Source organism: Canis aureus, chromosome 36, assembly GCF_053574225.1.
Source record: "Canis aureus isolate CA01 chromosome 36, VMU_Caureus_v.1.0, whole genome shotgun sequence".
In the NCBI taxonomy this organism is placed as follows: Eukaryota; Metazoa; Chordata; class Mammalia; order Carnivora; family Canidae; genus Canis; species Canis aureus.
In genome coordinates this window covers 3,686,698-3,703,444 of record NC_135646.1, presented here as the reverse complement: position 1 = coordinate 3,703,444, position 16,747 = coordinate 3,686,698, and the positions used below count along the sequence as shown (strand labels likewise).

Sequence of the window (16,747 nt, the reverse complement as noted above, 5' to 3'; positions counted from 1 at the left end):
AGGCTGGCCTCCAACTGCTTCTGAGTCATTCTAGGTCAGCTTTGCTAACAAAAAAACTTCTGATTAACTGCCAGTGTCATGTTTGTGTTGTTTTCAATATCCTTTAACTCAATGCAATAGAACACACAGGCAGTGGCGAGAAACACGTACCTTTTGAAAAGGCCGTGGGTGGGAATCCACGTACTGTTGCAGCATGGTGACCAGAAGGTGACATGTTTCCCTTCGAGAGGGTTGCATCCAGACTGGTAACCAAATTTGTTTACAATCCGCTGTTTCCCTAAAATAGGTGCTCCTTTTTGAATGACCACCTATTCCACAGGAACAGGGATTTTTTTTTTTTTTTTTTTTTTTTTGGAATAGTACTTCTCCACAAATACTATCATCACAGAGTTATGAACCCAAGATCTGATTATTCAGGTAACTGGACTAGAGCAATCAGACTGCCTTTAAATGTTTATGTATGGCACTAAAATTCCCTTAGAATATATTTCCTATATCGAACAGTTACAAGCCATAGATGGGCCAGAAACATATCTATCTTTCTGTCTTGTGACATGGCTACCATTTCTGTTCTGTAAGAAGAAAGCCTCATTTCATTTGGAAGTTATTACCCTGAGATGACCAAACCCTGCCCCAAGATGCCTAATATTTACTTTGTCTTTGAAGCGTACTAGTTAAAGTTATTTCCCCATCTGCATGATTTAAAAAAAAAAAAAGAAAAAAAAAAGAAAAACTTCTTAAACCCTGTCCAGTTGTGACAGAGACCAAGATTCCACAATGTAAATGTGCCTCATTAATCAACTCTATTATTTGGGGGAGTAATGAACATTTTGCTATTTGACATCTGGTAGTGATTTACAGTAAAAGAAACAGGAATTTCTAGTTTACAAAAGTGCACATGTATGATTTGATTTCTTTTGGTGTATATATATAAATCCCCCTGCTGCTTTTCTTGGCCAAAACACACACACACACAAAACCCAAAAAAACAAAAAACCCCAAAACAACAAAAAAAAAACCAAAATGGTGGGAGCAGGGGAACTCTCCAGGCAGGGTTAGACTATAAACTGCATGTAGATTTATAACTAACTAACCAGCTTAGAGCAAAATGTTGTGTGAGCTATGTAATGTGTAAAATCTGGTGTTTATGTAGCTCTCAGGCTGGCTCAATACCAGTTACTAGTGAGTGATATCTAAACATAAAATAATTTCTACATAAACTGTGGGTTTGTAAAAATGTAAGCACTATATTTTTGTGTAGTCTGAAAGAAGGTATTCTTTGAAATAGATTATTAGTGTAGGGCATGATTCCACCCACCCTATTTCTGTGCGTTTTTCTTTCCTTTTTTTTTTTTTTTTTCTTTCTTGGAAGACTGATTGGGGACTTGGGCCTCTACCAAAAAGTCAACATGTACTTATAAAAATCTTGATATGTGATACACTGACTAAAGTGAAGTTTATGATTTACTTCAAGTCGACTTTGCTACTGTGCAGTGAAAGCTTTAAATGAACGCATAATCATTAGGAATGTGCAGCCTCCAACTAAGCCATTAGTGCATAGGCGGGCTTCTTGGTGGTATTACCTTACAAACAACACCGATGCTATGTTAATGATTAAATATATATAAAAAAAATCACTCGGCTGGAGGCGGAAAGAAAAATGAGATTAGAAAAGATTTTCAAATCATGGGAATTAAGCATTAATGGGTAGTTGTTTAGATTTAAGAAATGCAATACTCTCTTCTACAGTGGGCTATGAAATTAGGTATTTATTCCTTTTAACAAGTTCCACATGTAATAAACGAACATGTCAGTGGCGTAGTTTTGATGCTTTTGTGAAAAGCACTTTCAAGGCTTCTTTGCGTATTCGAACCTCTTCATGATCCTTTTGTCTGAGTCACCGTTAGCTATTCAAAGAAGTCTTTGGCATCTAGAGAAAGTTCAGTTGAAACCAGAGGGCAAAAGTAGGCATGGGTGGTTGAGTGGCACCGGCAAAAAGGCTGACCATCTAGACACAACCCAGGATTTGAATCAAAAGGCTGCATCCAGTGGTTTCTCTCTAGTTTTTATCCAGGTTCCCCTAAATGAAGTCGAAGTTGGCAAGATACTCCCTGGTGGTTGGTGTACTGGGAAGAGAACGGCTTCCTGCTGGTATCAGTTGTGACTTGCTGGTGCAGATGACAGCATCAAACCTAAAAATGACTTAGGAAAAGAAAGGCAATACACTGTCTCACCAAGTGAAAATTTCGATGTCCATCTGGCCTCAGGGGCAGTGGAGTGTAGAATTCAGACATTTTCGCTATGGATCTGTTTCTTGCCATCAATCCCCCTGCCTTGTGGTGTGGGCTTCACCTTCAAGTTTCAGACCAAGACTCTCAACTGCTCCAAATCACATCCCATATAGGCCATAGGCCCAGCCAAGCATGGGCTCCTTCCTCCACGCGTGCCTTCACAGGCCCTAATATCACCCGCTTGAGAAATCTAACTTTGTTAAAGACACGAGATGCTTCTATCGCTGCAGTTCTGAACTTAGCACTTGCCCAGCACGACTGAGAAACTAAACATAAGCTCCTGTGACTAAGACCCTTCAAGCCCCAGGGAAATGCATTTCCCTATCACCTCAAAAGAATTAGTAGTTTTTCCCGAAGGCTGTGAGATATGTGGGTTGCCAGGGGGCTGTGGACCCAGGATGTGCTCACTGCTTTGGAGTGCAAGGACTGAGCAGTGCAAGTACTTAGGGAAGAGAAGAGAAAAGAAACATTCACTAACCTGTCAGATGCTCTCAGAGAGCAGGAATGTAATAGCTTCTCCCATAACGAGGCATCCTCTTGATATGGTGCTGAGGGCCCATGTTGCTCCATTCTCTCCATACCCCAATCCTTCTGAAAGAACACATGAATTAACACAATATTAACAATAGCGGAAAAAAAAAAAAAAAAAAAAAACAATAGCGGAACATGGCGACTGGGAAATATTTTGCAATATTGAGTAATTCAATTATTTTAAAATTAGTATATATTTAGGTTGAGACAAAACAGAAATGAAGCATGATATAAATTCTCTATGTTGGCAACTGGATGGACATTGAATGCTAGAATAATGAGTAACTTTGTATTTATGAAAATACTTAAAGATTTCTTTCAAAAATTAAGTTAGTTTCATTTAAATACACTCATTTAAAATTTGTGCTCGAGTTAGTTACAATTCATTTATTATCCTTTAATGTTGATAGATATTTTCAGTGTTTAGAAAAAAATTTGGAAAGCATAATAAAATTATTTACTTTTTAAGCATTAGACATTGCCTTAATTTATTTTTTACCTTAATTTATATTTTTGATGAAAATATACTCAAAAAATATATTATAATATATGTTGATTAATGTATGCTTTCATTAAAGTTATATTGTATTCTTAACCTTTTAAATTATTGAGAATAAGCTGAAATGATATTTTATTTTTTAGTCATGTAAAAACAGCACAGACATTTTCTTAATTATGTTGTTATGAAAGTATATTGGTAAGCTAGGTGGCTGGCATATATTTTATTTAACCATTTATTGTGTGAGTCTCCACATTCCTAGGCCAGGCCCTGCAGATGTTCAGGGAGGGTCTGCTCACACAATCTCAACACCAAGTCCAGCAGAACAAGTGAGCCCAGGAAGGAGTAGAAGAAGTTTTGCTCAAACATAAAGTCATGGAATTGGGTTTTATTTGTACTAACTGGCTTATCTAGTCCAATCCCTGTACATTTATATCTGCTAAAGACATGATTAGTACTGTAGTGAGAATAAGTGAACCAACAGTTTTAGAAATCTTTAAGTTTTATAAACTGAGGAAAATGTGAAAGTTTAGAACATGATTACAGAAGAAAAATAAATTTGGCTGAGGTGATGATACAGACACTAAGCTTTGCTTCCAGGCACCACTTTCAGCGATTTATTTTCAGTTTAAGAAGTTTTGTTTGTTTGTCATGCAAAGATAGAAATAAAGATTAAGAGCAACAACAACAAAACTAGAAATGTTTCTCATACCCCAATGGTTTCACTCACAGCTATTTCTATAGTTCATTTCTTGCCCAAAAGATTTCAAGATTGTCTCTTGTGTAGTCAGAGAACCAACAGCTGGATGTTTGCATTACTGCACACATAATCGGATTAACTCTAAGTATAAAAATGAATAATCATCATTTAGAAACACAATCTGTAAGATATCTGATCTTAAATACCATACAATTAAACCAGTTTCAAAAGACACAAAGCTAAGTAGAAATTTACTATTAATTATAATACCATATTACATTTTTAAAAAGTTCTGTAGATTTTCAAAATGCTCTGACATCCATCATCTCGTTTGATTTCCAATTTGGACAATGTGATCAACCAAACTGACCTGTTTTCCTTTACAGCTAAAGGGTAATGTCCAAAGCGAGATGTTGGGAGTTTTCCTTAGATTGTTCTACAGTTTGGTAGAGTTTACCTTTGTGAATGTTAATAAACATTTTGATCGACAGGGTGTGGTACACATGGACATATGGTAGGGGTTGAGGTGGTTTTGGCAACAATGCTATGTCATTTATCTCAGCTGTGTAACCAGCCATATCCTCCTTCAATGAAGAGATGCATATCAGTACCTAAACCAACAAGCTTGGCCAGAAATCAAGAGAAATAATCATTAGTTTTGCTACTAAACAAAAGTCTCATAATTTTATTATCTAACAAGGAATCATTTCCATTTCCACTACACAGAACTGATCGGAGATTGACCAAAACTGACAGAAAATTGATCATTTTGATTTATGCCATCACAGCATTAGCTTGTTTTTGGTCTTCTTTGGTCATGTCTAGTTATCACTGAAGATTCATTAGATGGAAGTGGCAAAGAGCTTTGAAAGGACAACTCACCCCAGGTTGTCAGTGCCGACTGTCATAGAGGAGTTGGCATCACCATGGCTAACACCAGTCTTCCAGAGTCAGAGATAACCAGATTAAGGTTATTTTTGGCTTCCAAATTTCCCAAGGGGTATATTTACTCCCAATAACCACAGGTAGTTAGGACTCTTTAATGTAACTGGATTCTATGTATATCTTCTCCTCCAGACTGAAAATGCATTGCTGTGCTGATCACTGGTGTTGTAGCGAAGTGTTGAAACACTAAATTGTACACCTGAAACTAACATTACATGGTATGTTAACTAACTGGAATTTAAATTAAAAAAATCAGCTTCTACATTTATAAAAGATTGCTTCTTTGTGGGCAAAGAACATTGGATTCGTTCATTTATTTACTCATTCTCTCAAGAAATCTTGATTGAGCAGTATTCCCTTCATCTAAAATTATCTTTCCTCAAATAAATTATACAGGCTAAAGCTAGGTAATAGGGAGTGTCCCTGTTCTATGGACGTCTTACTTGCCCACAACCAAACCCTAGTCTTTTTTCTTTTTTTTTTTCAAACCCTAGTCTTGAGAAGGAAGCAGACTTGGGCTGGAAACATTCACAGAATATTCTGTTGAAGATGAAACTTAGTTGGTAGGTTTTGGTTCACATCGCTGCCACAGAAGCTCCTTCCGGCTCACCTTCCACCCCCACTGTGATCATTCCAAAAAAGAGGATTCTGGGGATGCCTCCAATTCTGACGCTGAGAATGTACTGTCAACCATGTTTTCCTACCATAGAGCTAGCCAACTATCAACATGATTTTCAGGTGAAAGGAAAAAACAAATGTAACTGGCCTTAGGCTTCAAATATATCTTACTATTGAAAAATAAAATATGGTGGCTGGATACTTAAAATAATAAAAACTCAAGAGAGATGCAATCTTTAGCCAATTTATTTCTTTTTTATTAATTTCTTGGTCTTTTATATTTTCTATGGATGGGATGGAAACCAGTTTACTCCCTTAAGCCCTCAATTCCTTAACACAATTACTCTAAAGACAAGTAATAGAAAGATTACCGATAGTGTCCCCATCACTCTGCTTGAGCCAGATATGGAAGTTTGTCTTGAGACTCTAAAGTACTAAAGTAAGCGTTCATTATTAAATGGCAAAAGAGTTCATGAAAAAGATACGGTGATACAACAAGCATAAGCCTCAAATGGCCTTCTCAAAGTAGGTGGCCTCACATCAAAGTATTTAATCTCTAAGAAGGTTCTCAGTTATTTCCTACACAGCCACTACCCTCCTCCTGCACTCATGTGTCTGGACGAGTGTGGAGTTTGGATGTGTGTCGGCTGATCACAACATAGACCAGTACACACGGCTGAGCAACTGCCTGAGAGGTGTGGCCACCCTCAGCAGATGGTTTTGAAGGCTGGGTCCCACTGATGTGCTACTGTGGGAAAATGTGAGCCTGAAGCTCTACCACCATACCTCTAGTGTATGTGAAGATGACTCTTTCCCCTCCAGAAAATTTAGAGTGAAATTCCCCGTTAATTAGTTTGATTTATCTCACAATGTAAGAGTGTGACTGCTGGGTCGAAGTTCACCAGTTGCTGGCTACCTATGACATCAAAAAGCCTCTGGCACTTTGTCTTGCCAGTAAAAGCTATTCAAGAACTGATTGCTGCTATCATTACTGCTGTTAGGGGAGAAAACAGACTGTGGGATGTGCTCACCAACTCTGGGGAACTGGGTGGTGCTGACTCACAAACTGGATGGAATGGGGGGAGAGGGTAATCTCTTTTGGCTCAATGAAGTTCCTATTTGTATGATAGATTGAGGTTTATGTTTGAAGTCTCAGTCCTTCTCCAGACACCCCCTTTGCCCACCATCCCTACATCCGTCCCATAACACACATCCACTGATTCTGTCCTGAGACACACACACACACACACACACACACAATCACACACACACACACACACACCACCAACACTACCAACACTTAACTGGCTAAATTCCTAATCCTCTTGGAACCAGAGCATGTCCCCAGGAAGAGTCTTAAGAGCATCTCATTCCCAAAGTTTCTCTTAAAGTTGCACAACCCCACCCTTGCATACTCCAAGGGGCAATGTCGCTCCCCCCACACATGCCAGAATTACACAGAGCAAGCTTAGATCAATGCCCTCGATTTACAACCAAATGTACACAATCTTGCAGAAAACAAAAGATCTTTTCTTTAATACCCGTAGACACATAGCTAAGGAATTGTTTTTTCAAGAGTGTGAGCCTCTGACCTATTAGGCAGGAGATAAGTAAATAGAGGATGAAAGAAAAGGCTACATGGCTTCTCCGGGCCAGGGGGCTATCCCCAGAGTGAACAGCCCTTTTGAGGCGCCTGGGGTCGGTGTGTACTGCCTACAAAAGAGCATGTAGGGCAGGAGAAGAAGAGGAGAAAGTGGGGAGGGAGGGTGTTCTTCACCTCATACTCAGGGCTGGAGTCTGGCCATTGGTTTTGACTTTGCCCTGATGTTTTGGGCTCACTTACGGGCCCGATTCATCCTAGCTTCCATCAGCTGCAGATCAATTTCTAAATTGTTCTGGTAAAGCCACATAATGAAAACTTGTCAGTGAAGAAAAATGAGTAGCGTCAGCTGTAGCCCGACTCGTGACCGGTCACTGGTGGGGGCTTAATGTTCTTCGGGTCTCCCTTCGTGGAATATTATATACACCACCTTCCTAATGTGCATGGTGGTGTGAATTAGCTTTTTGAAACTACAGGAGAGCCTATAATTTAGGGACTCGGGGCCATAACCACAGCAAAGAAAAGGCTTGGGTCAAAAATAGAATAGTTCAAAAATAACATTGGAAGCACTTTTACCTAGTATGAAGCTTTTGCCAAAAGAAAGAGCAGCCAATATGCTCTTAACACATCCTTAGAGAACGTTAAATTCAGAAGTATGGTTTTGGATTTGTCAATATGATACATAAGACCCAACATTCTATGACTATAATTAAATCACTTTAAAACCTCAGTCTAAAACACAATAACACTTTCATCAAATAATTTTGTTCTGTGCAAAGGATATGAACACTTTAAGAGCAGATATTTGGAAATTCTGTGTTGGAGGTCACTGGTAAGTTCTGCTGGTAAATCAGTACAATTTTTTAAAAATCCCATTGTATGCAAATTAAGTTATTTCTAACTCCACCTGACCAGGTGCCTAGAAAATGTTGAAGGAGGTTACATGAATCAGGTTGGAATGTGTTTCATGCACCTGCTCTTATTATTAGCAAAACATATTGTGAAAATCAAATTGGTTGTTTGCATGTTTCCCTGATGGTAGAGTCAGAAGGCAGGGCTGGAAGACTCAATTGTCTTCTTGTTGGAAAAAAAAGCCACAAAGTTAGGGTTTTCGACTAAAAGAGAAGGAATGCTAAAAGGCTACATGTTTGATTATAAGCTGATTGGGAAAAAAATAAAAGAATCGCTAGGTAAGAGGAGCCTGGGTGGCTCAGTCAGTTAAGTGTCTGACTTTGGCTCAGTTCATAATCTCAAGGTCCTGAGATGGAGCCCTGCATCGGGCTCCCTGCTCAGTGCTCGGTGGGAAGTCTACTTGTCTCTTTCCCCCTGCTCATGCTTTCTCGTCTCTCTCTCTCTCTCTCAAATAAATAATAAAATCTTAAAAAATATATAATCACCAGGTAATGGTAGATATCGAAGCCTCTGGTTCCCAGATATTTTTGGACCTGGTTATACCTTCTGGTTATATCATACTCAAATTCATTGAAATTCTGTGTTTAGGAGTTAACCCAGGCTATTCATATCCATAGCCTTCTAACTTGCTTTGCAGTATCTCCTTTCAGTCCCATGGTCTTTCCATAGAGAGATAGATCAGACCATAATTTTCTCCTGCTTAACACCATCTGACCTCCTTCTCTTGGCCTAGTACAACCTGATCTGATCTGTCCCTCTCCCCTTTCTCTGAGCTTGCCTCTCATCCCTCTCCTCCTGTCTCTAGCGTCAGCCATCCTGACCGTTGAGATGTCCCTAAAAAATGTCATAATATTTTGCACTTGCTTTTCCCTGTGGCTGAAATGCTCTTCCTCAGGCATTTCTGCTTGGCTTCCTTTGTGCACTGAAGTCTTGGCCTGGTTGCTGTCTTCTCAGATATGCTTTACTTGACGTCCTTATGGAAAGAGCCACCTTATCACCCTACCTCACTCTCTATCACTTTACCTTCCTTTCTCTTCTTTATGTATTTATTATTACCACATATTAAATAATAAATGTATGTACCAATATTGCCTTTATCTCCATTAGAATACCAAGTTCTGAGAGGTTTCCTCTCTCTCTCTCTCTCTCTCTCTCTCTCTCTCTTTTCAATTCATTGCTATGTTCTCACCACCCAGAATGGTGATGGATCAATAAAAATTTGTTGAAATAAGGAAAAGTCTATAAAGAGTGGAGGAAGGAGAACTCTGAAAGAAATAGATGTAAGCAGAGGGAGGCATTGTTGAGGGAGGCATTCACCTGCAAGCTGCTTCAGGGGGATCTTCAGGAGTCAGCACCCAGGGGCATCTGGTGGCTCAGTGGTTGAGCATCTTCCTTTGGCTCAGGTCGTGATCCCAGGGTCCTGGGATTGAGTCCCACGGCGGGCTCCCCACAGGGAGCCTGCTTCTCCCTCTGCCTATGTATCTACCTCTCTCTGTGTATCTCTCATGAATAAATAAATACAATCTTAAAAAAAAAAAAAAAGAGTACTCTAGAGGGCAGAAGGCAGCCAAACCAAATCAAGAACTACCAGACTGTCCCTTTTGATAGCCATGTCCCCAGTCAGAACCAGGCCAGGAGCTCCTGGCCAAACTACCTGGACGTCCGCCACTGTGAGAAGGCAGCGATTGTGAAAGGGGGTGACGTCTCCAGGTGTGAATGGCACAGGCACGTATACAAGTCCTTCTGCCCTACATTCTGGGTGTCAGCCTGGGACTGCCTCCAGCCAGAAGGCATGTTTCCTAGGAAGATATGAATTGGCTCCACCCACCTCTCCTCTGTCCTCCATCCTTCTCCCAGGGTGGTGAAGGGGGACCTGGCAAGACGGTGATCCCCACCTTGAGATCCAGAATCATGCCTTAACTAATAATAAATACCCACTGGAAAAGTGTAAGACTATGTATGTGTAAAAGAGCTGGGGGATTGGGCAAGAAGTTGAATAAGTTGAATAAATACCTTGACCAGAAAGAGGGGCTTCAGGGCGATTGTTTTGTTTTATGCTATTAAACTGACCACTTTCTCTCTACCAGACAGTAGAATGAGGGATTATACAAAATAGCCTCAAGCCATTTTGGTAAAAAATAAATAAATCATAGATATTTGGTAAAAATCATCTATATTTCCCCTTTATTATCTATATGATTTCAAAAAAAAAAAAAAACTCCTTTTCGGTAGCTCTTGAACCAGGCAAAAATAGTGCAATACAAACTCCTGTGTAGATACCAAGTTCACCAGATCATGAAAAATCAGTTCAGTTGTTTAAACACACACACACACACACACACACACACACACACACACACACTCTTGAGACCCATCTCAGACTTAGTAATTTAGGAGCTTCAGCGGAAGGTCCCCCGCCTTAGTCTGTTCAGGCTACCATAACAAAATATCCCAAGGCTGTGCTTCTTAAATAACAGAAATTTATTTTCTCACAGTTCCAGAGGCTGGAAGGCCCAGATCAGGGTGCCTGCAGATCTCATTTCTGGTGAAGGCTTGTCGCCTGGCTTCTGGAAGACCACCTTCTTGCTGTGTCCTCCCATGGTTTCCTTGTGGTACCTGTGTGGAAAGAGACATCTCTGGTGTCTCTTCCTTTTCTAGAAAGGACACCAGTTCTATCAAATTACGGCACCACTCTTACTTCACTTAACCTTAATTTCCTCCTTACGGGCTATCTCCAAGTACAATCACATTGTGGGTTAGAGCTTCAAGATATGAATTCTGAGGAGACACAATTCAGTCCATTATGTCCCCAGAAATCATACTTATAACAACACCAAAAGTTCCCAGGTGATTCTTATGGCCAGGAAAGTCTGAGAAGCAGTACTTAAGAACGAGAATAACTCCTCCTGACTCTATGGAGACAGGGACCCTGTGGTTCTTGGTTGAATCAGGCTGATAATATGGTGGGAAAATTTCTTAGGAAAAGATTGTGATAATAGGCTAAGGGGTGAAAAGAGAAGCTACAAAGAGATGGAGAAAAATAATCAAATCCTAACCAAGTGTTTTGTTTTTTGGGTTTTTGTTGTTTTCATTTCCAAGTTTCTATACATGTCAAACTTTTTCTTCAGTTTTACTGAGATTTAACTGAATAGAAATTGTCTGTTGATTGGACAGTCTAAACTGGGTTGCCAGGGTAAAGAAAGGTGAAAAGGAATGGTACCAAGGCTTCCTTCTGCCTTCAAATGTTTCCTGTTCAATCTCCCTTCACTAATCTCTGATGCCAACTTCAGTGCTTATTAGTAACGTCCCGGCACTATGGAGTCTGGTGAAGTCTTGGACAACTTAAAATTTCAATAGCAAGTTCAACTTGAAGCATATGTACTCTGAGCTTCTGTATTTGGAGAGAGAAGAGGTTGTGTTTGCCTTTCCTTTGCTTTTCCTTTACTTATTATTATTATTAATTATTTATTATTATTATTATTATTATTATTATTATTATTATTATTATTTTAGCCCCTCAGGATTAAAGATTAAAGGAACGCAACTATTTTCTTTAATTAGATGTTGTGGCCTTGCCTTAAATACCCTTCTGTGTCACCATAGCCTGTGTTCCATCTGCCTAGGGGGAACATAAGTGAATTATGTCAGAGGCATCTCGGGCAAGATCTCTCTACATCACATTTGCCTACGGGAGAGATGTTCTATTTTGATTTCCTCTGGAATTTTTTTAGCTTCCTCCTCACTGTGGAAATACTCTAAGCCTCTTGTTATTAGGATGCCTTGGCCCATCTTTCACAGTATCTCAATGATTGATGGAAAATGCAGGCAACACACAGGCCAGATGGTGGCAGTTTGGGATGTTTCCCTCAGGAATTTTCAGTCTGTCCCTTCTGTCTCTGTCTCTGTCTCTCTCTTTCTCTCTCTCTCATTTCCTTTCCTACCTGCTCAAATAGACAAAAGACAAATTAGGAAATGTGCCACCCAAGCTGAGGTCCGACCGGCAAATTAGATGCCAGCCTCCCTCTATTGCATCTGCAATTCCTCACCATCACAAGTGGTCCTCCTGAGGGCTGCCTCTCTTGTTTGAATCTGGGGAAAATTCTCTGAACCTGAAAATTCTCCAGGCCAATCACTCATAAAACAGGCTCAGAATCCTGTCTCTTCCCTGAGTCATTCAATTTTGTGTTGGTAGGAAGGGAGGAAGGACATAGTAGAGGTGACTGGCCACATCACCATAGGCTCAGGATAGGCTTAGGAAGGTAGCAAGAGGGATCCCTGGGTGGCGCAGCGGTTTGGCGCCTGCCTTTGGCCCAGGGCGCGATCCTGGAGACCTGGGATTGAATCCCACATCGGGCTCCCGGTGCTTGGAGCCTGCTTCTCCCTCTGCCTGTGTCTCTGCCTCTCTCTTTCTCTCCGTGTGACTATCATGAATAAATAAATTAAAAAAAAAAAAAATTAGGAAGGTAGCAAGAGTGTCATTGTGCCTTATACCTTTAGCTACAATTTTGAAACAATGGGAAAACTTTCCATTCATACCCACTTTCAAATCCTGTAACGAGATTACATTTTTGATGCATGGTTGTAAGTCTGCCACAGTGAACTATCACTGATCCTGAGTGACTGAGGTACTTTTGGAAGCTTCTGATGGACCGCTAAATGATAGATCATATTTTTTTTATTTTTTCTTTACAGAGTAAATAAATGTCTAAATGTCAACTAATTTTTTTAATTCATTACCTCCCTCTATTTTTTTTAGATTATTTTTTTCCTAATTAGTCCCTCCTCTGTGAAATTTTAATATCACAGATATACTGTATAACTCTTCATGAAATATCTAAAATTTTCCACTCTTCCCTCAAGAACTGATTTTCATCCCCTGGAGGGCAATGTTGGACCCAATGGGAATGCATGGGGAGTAATTATTGAAAAAGCAGATTTCAAAGTACTCAAATATACAATTGCTTGGGAAAGCTCCATTATCATAAGTTTTATACAATGTAGTTAAAATGATTGAAATAAAACTCCAGCTCTGCTCTGTAGCATCTTCCCAGATTGAACAGCAAGTTCTTAAATTGGGGGAAAAAAAAGAAAAAACAACAATCAGCAAACTGAGTCTCTAGCACAGACATACTCTCCATCACCTGGGCAAGCTAATGGTTTTCCCTCCTCAACTTCAATTTTTAACACTCTTCAAACATTTCCAATAATCGTAAGTCCTTACCTCCAGCAGATGGCTTCTTTACAGACATTGGACTTCATTCAAATTTCACCTTCGAGGACAATGCCAGTTCTCTGTTTCTTTTGATATGTAAGTGCTACCCTTTGTCAAAGACTGGTTCTCACTCCAGTCTGGAGTCTGTTATGTCAGAGAGGGGCCTAATGTGTGATTTTCTGCTTTCACCTTAACTGTAAAGGCGAACTTCAAATTTCAATTAGAAGTAATAGTCTATAAACCACCACATAAAAATGTACAATTTTCATTCTCAATACTTAGTCTTATTCTTTCTCATTAGAGAGCCATATTGAACAATGAGGCTTTGCTTGCACACGTTAATGAAAGTGCCATGCCTGAAAAGAGTCGTAAAATGGGAACCCAAAACAAAAGGCTTGAGAAATTTATATAAAGATTTTGGTTTTTATTGTAATCCCCCTGAAATAATGCTATACACAGTTCTTTTTAAATCTGTGCCATGATTATGGAGAGGGAAATTGGGAAATAATAGACTATTCACACACTCTCCTTACCTCCCTTCGCCACGACGCCACCCAATCTAATCAGCTAAGAATTCAATTGTAACAATAATTACAAAATTAGGAATTAGAATTAGGACTTTTATAGAATAGTTATATTTTCTATAAAAGAATTTCACTGGAAGAAAATACAGAAAAAAAAACCTGAATAAAAGATAATAATAGAAAATTAAGAACAAGGGAGGGACATGCCAGGAAATAATCTTCCCTTTTTTATTGTGGATTGTATTCAGCTACAAGTAACAGGAATTTCCAATAGTTTAAGTGAAGGAAAATCTTACAGATGCAGCAAGATATGGTGAATTATCTCAATAAGTTCCTTGAGGACTCAGGTTTCTTCTCTTTGTTTTATCACTTGTCTTTAGAAGCTACTTCCTTCTTGGATACAAGATTGCTACAGCAATTCCAGGCATCCCATCCAGATCTGCAAAGGAAAAGGTCAGATGTTTCTCGTGTGTGTGTGTGTTTGTCAGTCAGGAAAACTTTTCCTAAAAGGCCCCTAGCCAATTTCTCTTTATTTCTTCCTGGTGTCACATATGCATGCTTGGAACAATGACTAAAGAAAATTAGGATGACCATGAGTACGTTTGAAAAGATCCGTTGGGGCTATCAATGGATCCAGCTTCCTAAGGGAACCAAAGATGAAGCAGAGGAGCATGGAAGCCTGAATAATTTCAGGGCTTGGCCCAGGTAAATGAGGCGGATGGGGTGGGGAAATAGCAGTTGTATTGGTAGTCACCGGGTCTGTTCTATATTTTAAGTATATATATATTTTAAAGTAGGTTTCATTTCTCCTTTGAAAAATTTTGAGCTACAAAAATGTCCAACTTCTAGAGCTATTTTGGCAGGTTTTTTGAACACTGTAAAGATGGAGCTCTAATTCACTTACTAGTGAAATTCAGGGTCGACTGTCAGTATCTTGGTGGACGTTGAAAGTTTCAATTTCATCCTTCTAGGCAAATACACCTGTTTTGCTCCAGACCTGAAGTACACTTTGACCTATATAGTAGTTTTCACTACAATCTCTACCGCCAAGCCCATTTTCCTCAATCTTCTCAAAATTCTCCCTTCTCTTAGTATTTGTGACCATGCTCTTCCAACTCTCTCTCTCTCTCTCTCTCTCTCTTTTGGTTTCATTTCACTGATCTGATTATCTCCTGAAATCTGAGCCCTTTAATAGCATTCCATTGTCTACTTTTACTCATTTGAAAATATTATTTGCTTTTAGGGAATGAATGCCTCACTCTACAAAGCATAACTTGGAAACATGTATTTTATATTTCCTTAAGGAAATTCAAATTCAACATGGCCAAAAGTTATCACCAAATCTTCTCCCGAAATTGACTGGCTTTCTGAACTTAATGGCATCATCATGTAGCAGAACTCAAACTCAAAACTTTTTATCATGATTGGCTAGTTTTTACATTACCTTTTATATTTTCAAGCATGTCCTGCTGCTTTTGTCTATGGAGAGGTCTCTCACATTGGCCTCTTAAATGACGTGGTGCTTATAAAATACTTAACATAAGTGTTAGCCACAAAGTAAGAAATCAATACGTGTTTGTTCCTATTGTTGCTGTTACAATAATACAGAATATCACCATTGGATTTACTGAAAAATCCTTCTAAGTGTTTCTATTCTATTTAATTTCTCTCCAAATTCATGCTTCACATTTCCTTATACCAACACTTGCACCATGTTTATTACCTTACTTACGATTTTTTGATTCTTTAATACCTATCTGATTTAGCACTAACATCAACAAGGCTCTACATAATCTTATATTCCAAGGTTATCACATTGACTTCTCAGCACAAATCTCTCCTTCCATTGAATCAATCAACTTTTTATTTCTTCTCCTGACTCATCTTGCCTCTATAACCCTATATCAGGGTTTACTATAAACTGAGGGTATTTAATTCAAATCCCTCAGCGTGTTGATGTGAAAACTAAGCACCACAGACTTGTTTGGGGTCAGGTGACCACTGAAGGAGGGGCAGAGCTTGGGCTCAACCTCAGGTGATCTCTCTCCCCTTTCAAAGCTATTCTGGGCAGCCCGGGTGGCTCAGCGGTTTAGTGCCACCTTTAGCCCAGGGCCTGATCCTAGAGACCTGGAATCGAGTCCCAAGTCCGGCTCCCTGCATGGAGCCTTGTTTTCCCTCTACCTGTGTCTCTGCCCCCTCCCCTCTCTCTCTGTGTATCTCTCATGAATAAATAAATAAAATCTTAAAATATATATATACATAAAGCTATTCCTAGTTCATCAAAACTATTAACGTAGTGCAATATTGCTTCTGACTTATATTAAACTCATGCTTAACTAACCCTTCTGTTCATTAGTTTCATGTAAGTGAATATAAATTCATTCTTACTGATGTCAATCTTGTGACATAAAATAGGGAATATTAACTGACTTTCAATATATATTTTTTTTAATTGTTAACATCTCAATGTTTTGGTCAACCAAGGTCACAATTTTTATTTCCATTCTTTTTATTTATACAGCTCTCTGAACCAAAATACTTTGGTAGACAGCACAGTTCTAGGCACTGAGTAGGAATCATTAACTACTTGCCAACCTAATGCCCCCCAGAGCACAGGTTTAGAGCACATTAATAAGCCATAGTTGATACAATTTTATCTCGCTTAAATTTAAATCAAACCAGTGAATCTGGCCTCAGACTATGGGTTTAGAATTGTGTTTAATGTGGCATATAGTCACTTATGGAGTTCCAAAGGCATTTTCACAATGACTTTATTCTGTAAACCAGGAGAAGGGGAAGGAGGGAGAAAGGACAAACAACCAAAGACTTAACCTGCAAGCTAGAACATGCTTATCAATAGCTTCATGTTTAGAATGGATCCCTCTCTAGCTTTGGCCTTTGTCTTTCCTAAGATG

General features: G+C 39.2%; 1 long non-coding RNA gene across 1 annotated transcript; it reads right to left on the bottom strand.

Moving 5' to 3' along the window:
- Positions 1-1,760: 1,760 nt before the first annotated feature.
- Positions 1,761-9,758, bottom strand: LOC144306099 (uncharacterized). Its single transcript, XR_013373129.1, has 4 exons — positions 9,414-9,758; positions 4,034-4,162; positions 2,770-2,882; positions 1,761-2,202 (listed from the first exon to the last, which is right to left on the bottom strand). It is a non-coding gene; the product is annotated as an uncharacterized LOC144306099 (long non-coding RNA).
- Between the last annotated feature and the right edge of the window lie 6,989 nt (positions 9,759-16,747).